A 6,750-nucleotide genomic window follows, 5' to 3' on the forward strand; every position below is an offset into this window, starting at 1 on the left:
GCTCAACATCACTAATCAGTAGGGAAATGTAAATCAAAACCACAATGAGATACCATCTCACACCTATTAGGACAACTGCTATTTACTTACTTTTTTTTTTTTTAATGTTTATTTATTTTTGAGAGAGAGACCAGAGTGTGAGCAGGGGAGGGGCAGAGAGAGAAACCGAAGCAGGCTCCAGGCTCTGAGCTGTCAGCACAGAGCCTGACGTGGGGCTCGAACTCATAAACTGCGACACCATGACTTGAGCTGAAGTCGGACGCTTAACTGACGGAACCACCCCGGCGCCCCGGGACAACAGCTATTTAAAAGAGACAAAAAACAAAACAAAACAACACAAAAAACCAGAACAGAAACAGAAAATAAGCGTTGACGAGGGTGTAGAGAAACTGGAACCTTGTGCTTTGCCGGTGGGCATGTAAAATGCTGCAGAGTATCTTCTCAAAAAATTAAAAGTGGAATTATCATACAATCCAGCAATGTCACTTCTGGGCATATACGTATAGAACTGAAAGCAGGGTCTTGAAGAGATCTTTGTACACCTATATTCATAGCAGCATTCTTTACAATAGCCAAAATGTGGGTGCACCCCGCGTGTCCACTGATAGATGCATAGATAAAATGTGGTGTATACACACACACACACGCACACACACACACACGCACACACACACACACACACACACAACGGAATAGTATTCAGCCTTAAAAAGCAAGGCAGTTTTGACACCTGCGACCACACGGGTGAACCCTGAGGATGTTATGCCACGTGAAATAAACCAGTCACAAAAAGACAAATACCGTATGATTCCATTTATGCAAGATCCCTATAGCTGTCAAATTCAGAGAGACAGAACATGGGATGATAGTGGTCAGGGCTGAGGGCAGCAGGAATGAGGAGCTGTTTAGTGGGGACAGCGTTCCAGTTTTGCAAGATGAAAAGAGCTCTGGGGAAAGATGGCAGTAGGGTTTGCCCAGCAGTGAGAACACGCTTCATGCCATCAAATTGTAAAAAAATGGTTAAGACGGTAAATTTTTGGTTATGTAGATTTTACCGCAGTTTAAAAAAAAAAAAAAGTTTTGTCTTGACAGACTGCCCCTTTCTTGGTCTTGTGGTTACAGAGAGCAGGCTTTTGTGGGGACAATTTTTTGTTTGTACGTGTCTGTTGGTGTTTCTGGGTTGTTAACTCTTTTGGTCCAAGTCTGGTGTATATGAAGCAAAAGAAAAATTAAAAAAAATAAAACGCAGCCAATTCACCACTGTGTGGCTCTTCGGGTCCCAATCCCCTAGCCAGTGGGCCTTCTCTCCACTTTTCAGAGTCCTCTTCTGTTTGTTTTATATGTGATGTTCAAGGTTTTTAGTTGTACTTAGAAGGTGAAACAGGGGAAAGTGCATCTACTCCCATCTTTCCAGAAGCAGGAGGCTTGGTCTGCTGTATTTGTACTGGTTCTCCAGGTAATGCTGGTACTCACCAAGGACGGACTACGGAATTCGCCTCGGAGTCCCAAGCTCCCAGGGGCATGGACTGGGGCTCCCTTGTTTACAGTGAACCTCTGAGCTGATCACAGTTGGTCCTGATCAGTCCTCATGTAGGGCCCCAAACCTTGCTGGGTCTCCCAGGCCGTCTCTGCCCATCCTCGGTGGCATACATCTTCGGTGATTCACGTGCCCACTCTTTTGGCCACTCATTCTGAGCCTTCTCCTCAGGCAAGAGTTCAGATTCTCCCCCTGAAGTCTCTGGAAGGTTCTTAAAAACTCTTGAAAGGTCAAGTGCACAGCAGCGAAGCTCCTTCTTCCTCCTTCCCCCCAAACCGGCTTCCCCAGGCTCTAGCCTTCAGTTCGGTCCTGCTCCTTTCTCCTGGGTCCTCTTGGGGTGTGTTCATGCTCCCGCATTTCCCGACACACACATAACAGCTTCCAGCAGGTGGAAAGCACAGCACTGCTTTATGAAGCTCTGGGAAGGGGAGTGGCAGTTCTGTGGGTCTTCTGTGCTCCGGGCCTTCGGGGTGGTCTCACTGAGTCTTCCCAGTTCTTCAAAGGTAGGACTTATTGGTGCCAATTCACAGACGAGGAAATAGAGGCTTGGGGAAGTTAAGTAATCTGCATAAGGTCACGCAGGTGGTGAGTGGCAGGGCCAGGACCAGGAGCCCAGTGGCCTGACTTTGGAGCCCAAGCTCTTCTGGCTTTGTCTTAGAAGGACCCAAAACCTCACCAGAAGTCCGAGTGCTGGCCCATTATCTGACCCCAAGGACCACACGCAGAGCCAGATCTGATCTAAGTCCTCTTGGCTGTGACCCCTATTGGGCCCAGTTCAGGCAGCAGGTGAGGACCACGTGACCTGCAATACGAGGAAGAAGGAGCAAGCAATCAGCTGACATCAGATTTTCTGAGGGGCTTATGAGTTTGAAGTGCCCAGTTGGATTCAGAGTTAGAACCACCCTTTCCCCTACAAAGCAATTAAGCCACTTCAGAGAAAAATGGCTTTGTTTGGCCCTTGGATACCATTCCTGAGAAATGATGGTAGCAAATAACGTACGTTCAGCAAACCTCATGTCTCTGCCGCGCGGCTGGCTTTGGATGTGGTCCAAGAACTGGTGTGATGTCGTTCTCCAGTTCCAGTCCCAGCCAGTCCCGTCTGCCCTGGGTGAGGCTTTTGGCTGGGCCGGATTTTTGGGACCTGATTTAACACATACCGAACGGTTTGAGTCTTCTGTGAAAAAAAGGAAAACATTCCCTGGATTTGGGGAGCAGTCAGCATCCTGACGATACTAACAACGAGGACCGTTCCAGGCCACTAGGGTGTCTGGAGGCTGGGCCTGGGAGGTAAGCGCTGTTACAGCCCCACCCATTTTACAGATGCAAAAGTGGAGGCGAGGAGCACCTTCAAAGTAACCCCGTTTTCATGAAGTACTTCCCGATTTAAGGTCCTTCTCTTAGTGTGAACTGTGCACCCAAGAGAGTAGCCAGCACAGAGGTAGTCATAGCTAGGTGCTCAACAGTCCACACTGGCTGGACGAATAAAGGAGGCATTTCTTGTTTCTTCATCGTGATGAACTTATATTTGATGTCATTTACTTCAATTTCCCACTCAGCGCGGGAATCTCTTCTACAGCATCTCTGATAGATGGTCATCCACCTTGGATACCCCCAGGGATGGGGAGCCCACTCCCCAGAGTGGCTCCCCAGAATGGCCCATAGACAGCTCTTCCCACCTTTGGACAGCTCTAGTCTCAGCAAGGACAACAGTTCATTATTCTGAGCTGCGTAATTACTGGTTCTGGTTTTACCCTTTGCTGTGCTCAAGCTCCTCCCATTTCTACTGGTTAGTCTTTAAAAATCAGAAGAGGCCTGCTCCTTCTCCAAGTTTTCCCATTTGGGGATTTGGGTGAAGCTGGCCTGGGTGTCGGAGTCTAAGACCCAGCCACGGGGTGACAACCGTGTGGAAGGGCTGCCTATGTTCGGTCTGAGGAAGAGGAGTCGGTAGCGAGGTGAGGGTGTTATGAGGGGAGCCCTCAGTTATTTTCAAGGCGCTGCAGATACGAATGAAGAAATAACAGTCGTAATGGCAAATAATTACTGTGGTGCTGGGCCCTGAGCTAAAAGCTTTCCTGCTGTCATCTCAGCCGTGTCCCATAACAGTCCTCTGCAGTGACTCCTACCCCACTTTACAGATGAGGGAACTGAGGCACAGGAAGGTTAAATCACGTGGGCAGGGTCACTCAGCTGGTAAGTGGAGATACTGGCACGCAAACCCCAGTTGGTCTGACCGGACCCTTCCCTCCCACCTCCCGCAAGCACAGGGGACGCACAGCGCTGGGTGGCCAGAATATGGCTCACAGGTAGAAGCTACAGAAAGATGGGCAAATGTCTGGTTAGGTGCAGCACTTTCTAGAAGTCAGAAATATCGGCCGATGGAATTAGCTGCCTCGTAAGGTGGTAGGCACCAATGTGGGAGCAGGGTCCAGGGGGATCCACGTCACAGAAAAGTCTTTGGACCACGTTTATCCAGTTGAATCCAATTAAAAACAGATCCCTAGGGCAACCTTTAAAAGAGAAAAAGGAAAGTGAGGAATGAATGGTGTTTGCAATGTATCTCTGGGCCCAGCTAGAAACTCCTTCTTTGGCACCTGCGTCTGAGTCCCCGCCAAAATATCAGGATTCCCGAAAACCCTGGTCATTGGGGGCTGGTCTTGACCTTGTTTCTAGGAGTTAAGAAGCAGAGAAGGGTGGATGGAAGGCCTGGGTCTCCTCAAGCAAAAGGCCCATTCCCTCCAGTGCCCATCTATATGGTGAGATGAGCCTCAGAGAAAGCAAGTCACTTGCCCAGGGCCACAGACCTCATCCACAGCTCTGCTGGGGACCTAGAAGGGACAGCCCCGTGAGCTAGCCCTCACTCAGTCCTGGGAAGCCTCAGAAGAGAGGCTGAGCTCCGTCCTGGTAACCCCTCTCCCTCGGGGTCTCCAGGGACTGGCTCCGGATCCTGGAATAGTAGGTGAGAACATTCTGGCCTCCGGTTTCCCTCCTGCTGGCGAATATTAGGCTCAGGGTCACTTGAGAGCTGGTGCCTGGCCGGGAGTGGGAGACTGGACACATGTCTGGTCCGCAGGTGCCCTCAAGAGACCCACCGAGGTCCAGGTGGCACCTGGGTTCCTCCCAGAGGCAGTTTTGTGGTTGGTAGATGCCTGCTCCATCAGGCCAGTGCCCTGGGCCCTTTTCCACCCGGCCTTCTTTCAGCTCTTCCTGTACTTTAGGAGAATAATTAGATGATTCTATGCTGTGGCCCTGTCCCCTGCAGGCTGGCATCTGGACAGCACGGAGGACGAGTCTCCTCCTGGGGCAGGCCAATGGCGGGAGAGTCTGGGAGAGGGAGGCCTGAAGGTGGACAGGACCTAATGGTGGCGGCAGCATCGGGGACAGCCCCAGTTCCTGCTCACCCGGGACCTCTCCATCCAGGAGACCCAGGCAGGGCAGGGTTGGGGGTGGGGAGGCCCCATGGGTGCCACTTCATAGGCTGGGATGCTGAGTCACTTGCCTGATGTTGGGCTTCTGGTGAGCGAGTGAGTGAGTGAGTGACAGGCTCGGAACTGTATCCGGTCAGAGTGTCCTTAGGCCTGTGGTCTTATCACCTCACGACAGTGCTCTCTTCCCCTGGCCAGACCCTGCCTGGAGCATTGCCACTGTGGCTCCTGTTGCCTCACGGGCCTTCTGAGTGTCAGAGGTGGGCATGGGGTTCAAGCAGCCCCCTCCTTCCAGGAAGGGCTGTTCACCGTCCTCCGTTTGCTTCTCCTAAATGGAGGTCTGTGGTCTCCCCAGACGTCCCTGCTGTCTGAGGGGAAGGGCCCCCGGAGAGCACCTTATGTCCTGTTTGACGGACAACAAAACTGCAGCCCAGAGAGGGCAAGCGGCTTTCCTGAGGCCACAGAGCAAATGAGGGGCAGAGCCCATCTCGAACTCAGGGATTCTGACTCCCAGGCACACACACGTGTGTGACTGGGGTCTCCACACTTTCCCTCTTCCAAAGATGATACTTTGTCACATACATGGCAGAGCGACCAGGCACAACCACCACCCTGGTCGCTGTTGAAGTAGTCCAAGGATCCGTAAAACTGAAGAGTTTGTTGGTGGGGACGGTTATGGCTCCTAAGTGTTCCCCACCCATCCACCAGAGAGGCACCTAGGCTAGAAATCACGTGCCACCAATTCTCTTGCTCCCCGCTTCCCCCCTCTGAAGAGTGAGGTCCTGCTTTCCTTCCAGCCACTACCTCCCGGAATGCCAGGAGCACTCTTCTGTTTTGGGAGAAGCTGCCGTCAGCCTCAGTTTCTCCATCTGTGACACTGGCTCCACGCCCGGCTTGTTGGGCTCATCAAGCGACCCACCGGGAGAGGCAAGTGAGGAGAGGGCTATGTAGGAAAGTCACCAATTGTCCGAGCCCTTTGTCCCCACTTAAACTGCAGCAGGGGACCTGCGCGACAGCCAGGGCCTCTCATTTCCTTTGAGTAAGCGCTCTCCCTGCAAGAGGGAGCCACTGACCTCAAAGGCCGGCCCACAAAGGGGCCCTGACATCGTCGGGAACAATGTCGCCTGTTTACCTGACAGATTGTCCGCTTTCTTTTCATCTCCGAGGAAAAGAGCTCCCGCTGGGAGCCGCTAATCCCAGAGTAAACAGATGACCTCGTGGTGCTTTTCTTCCGGAGGTGGGGTGCGGAGGCAAGCGCCCCAACTGTGCAAACAGATCCTGGAGGCCTCGTGCGCCTGCGGGGGCGTGGCCCCGGGGCCCGGGCGGGAGGAGCCCCTCCCTCGAGCCCGCCCTCTTTCTCCCTTTGTGGTTTCCCGTTGAATGCGGAGAAGCTCAAAGGCAGGGGCGAGAAAGGTCAAAGCCAATTTGCAGGGCCTAGCGTGGGGGAGGAGAGAAGGGGCCAGACGGGGCGTTTTGGGAGGCCTGACCTTCACCTGGATACAACCCCTGTGGCCTGTCCCCAGGCCTTCTGTGGACGCTGTCCCCGGCAGAGCCGGCGCGGTGTCCTGGCCACTCCCTTACTGGCTGTTGGCAGAGGTCAGCAGCTGCCCCTCTCTGAGCCTCAGTTTCCCCATCTGGAAAGCAGGGATGAAGAAGACAGCCGACTCTTAAGGCTGTTGCAAAATATTGCCATGAGCTCTCCGCAAGTGGCGGTGACTTACGATTAGAGAGAGAGAAAGCCGAGTCTGGAAGCTGGAATGAGACACCAGCAGAGTGTGGAGAGTGTTCGGG

The 6,750-nt window shown here is 52.7% G+C and overlaps 1 long non-coding RNA gene across 3 annotated transcripts; it reads right to left on the minus strand.

The window, feature by feature from the left end:
* Positions 1 to 531: 531 nt before the first annotated feature.
* LOC131503840 (uncharacterized) lies at positions 532 to 6,291 on the minus strand. 3 transcript variants are annotated; one of them, XR_009257642.1, is made up of 3 exons: positions 6,092 to 6,291; positions 3,800 to 4,034; positions 532 to 2,711 (listed from the first exon to the last, which is right to left on the minus strand). It is a non-coding gene; the product is annotated as an uncharacterized LOC131503840 (long non-coding RNA). The 3 variants fall into 3 exon arrangements; XR_009257641.1 differs by having other exon boundaries at positions 3,811 to 4,044; positions 6,092 to 6,289; XR_009257640.1 differs by having other exon boundaries at positions 3,800 to 4,044; positions 6,092 to 6,289.
* Positions 6,292 to 6,750: the final 459 nt, after the last annotated feature.

This window comes from Neofelis nebulosa, chromosome 2 (assembly GCF_028018385.1).
Source record: "Neofelis nebulosa isolate mNeoNeb1 chromosome 2, mNeoNeb1.pri, whole genome shotgun sequence".
Lineage (NCBI taxonomy): Eukaryota > Metazoa > Chordata > Mammalia > Carnivora > Felidae > Neofelis > Neofelis nebulosa.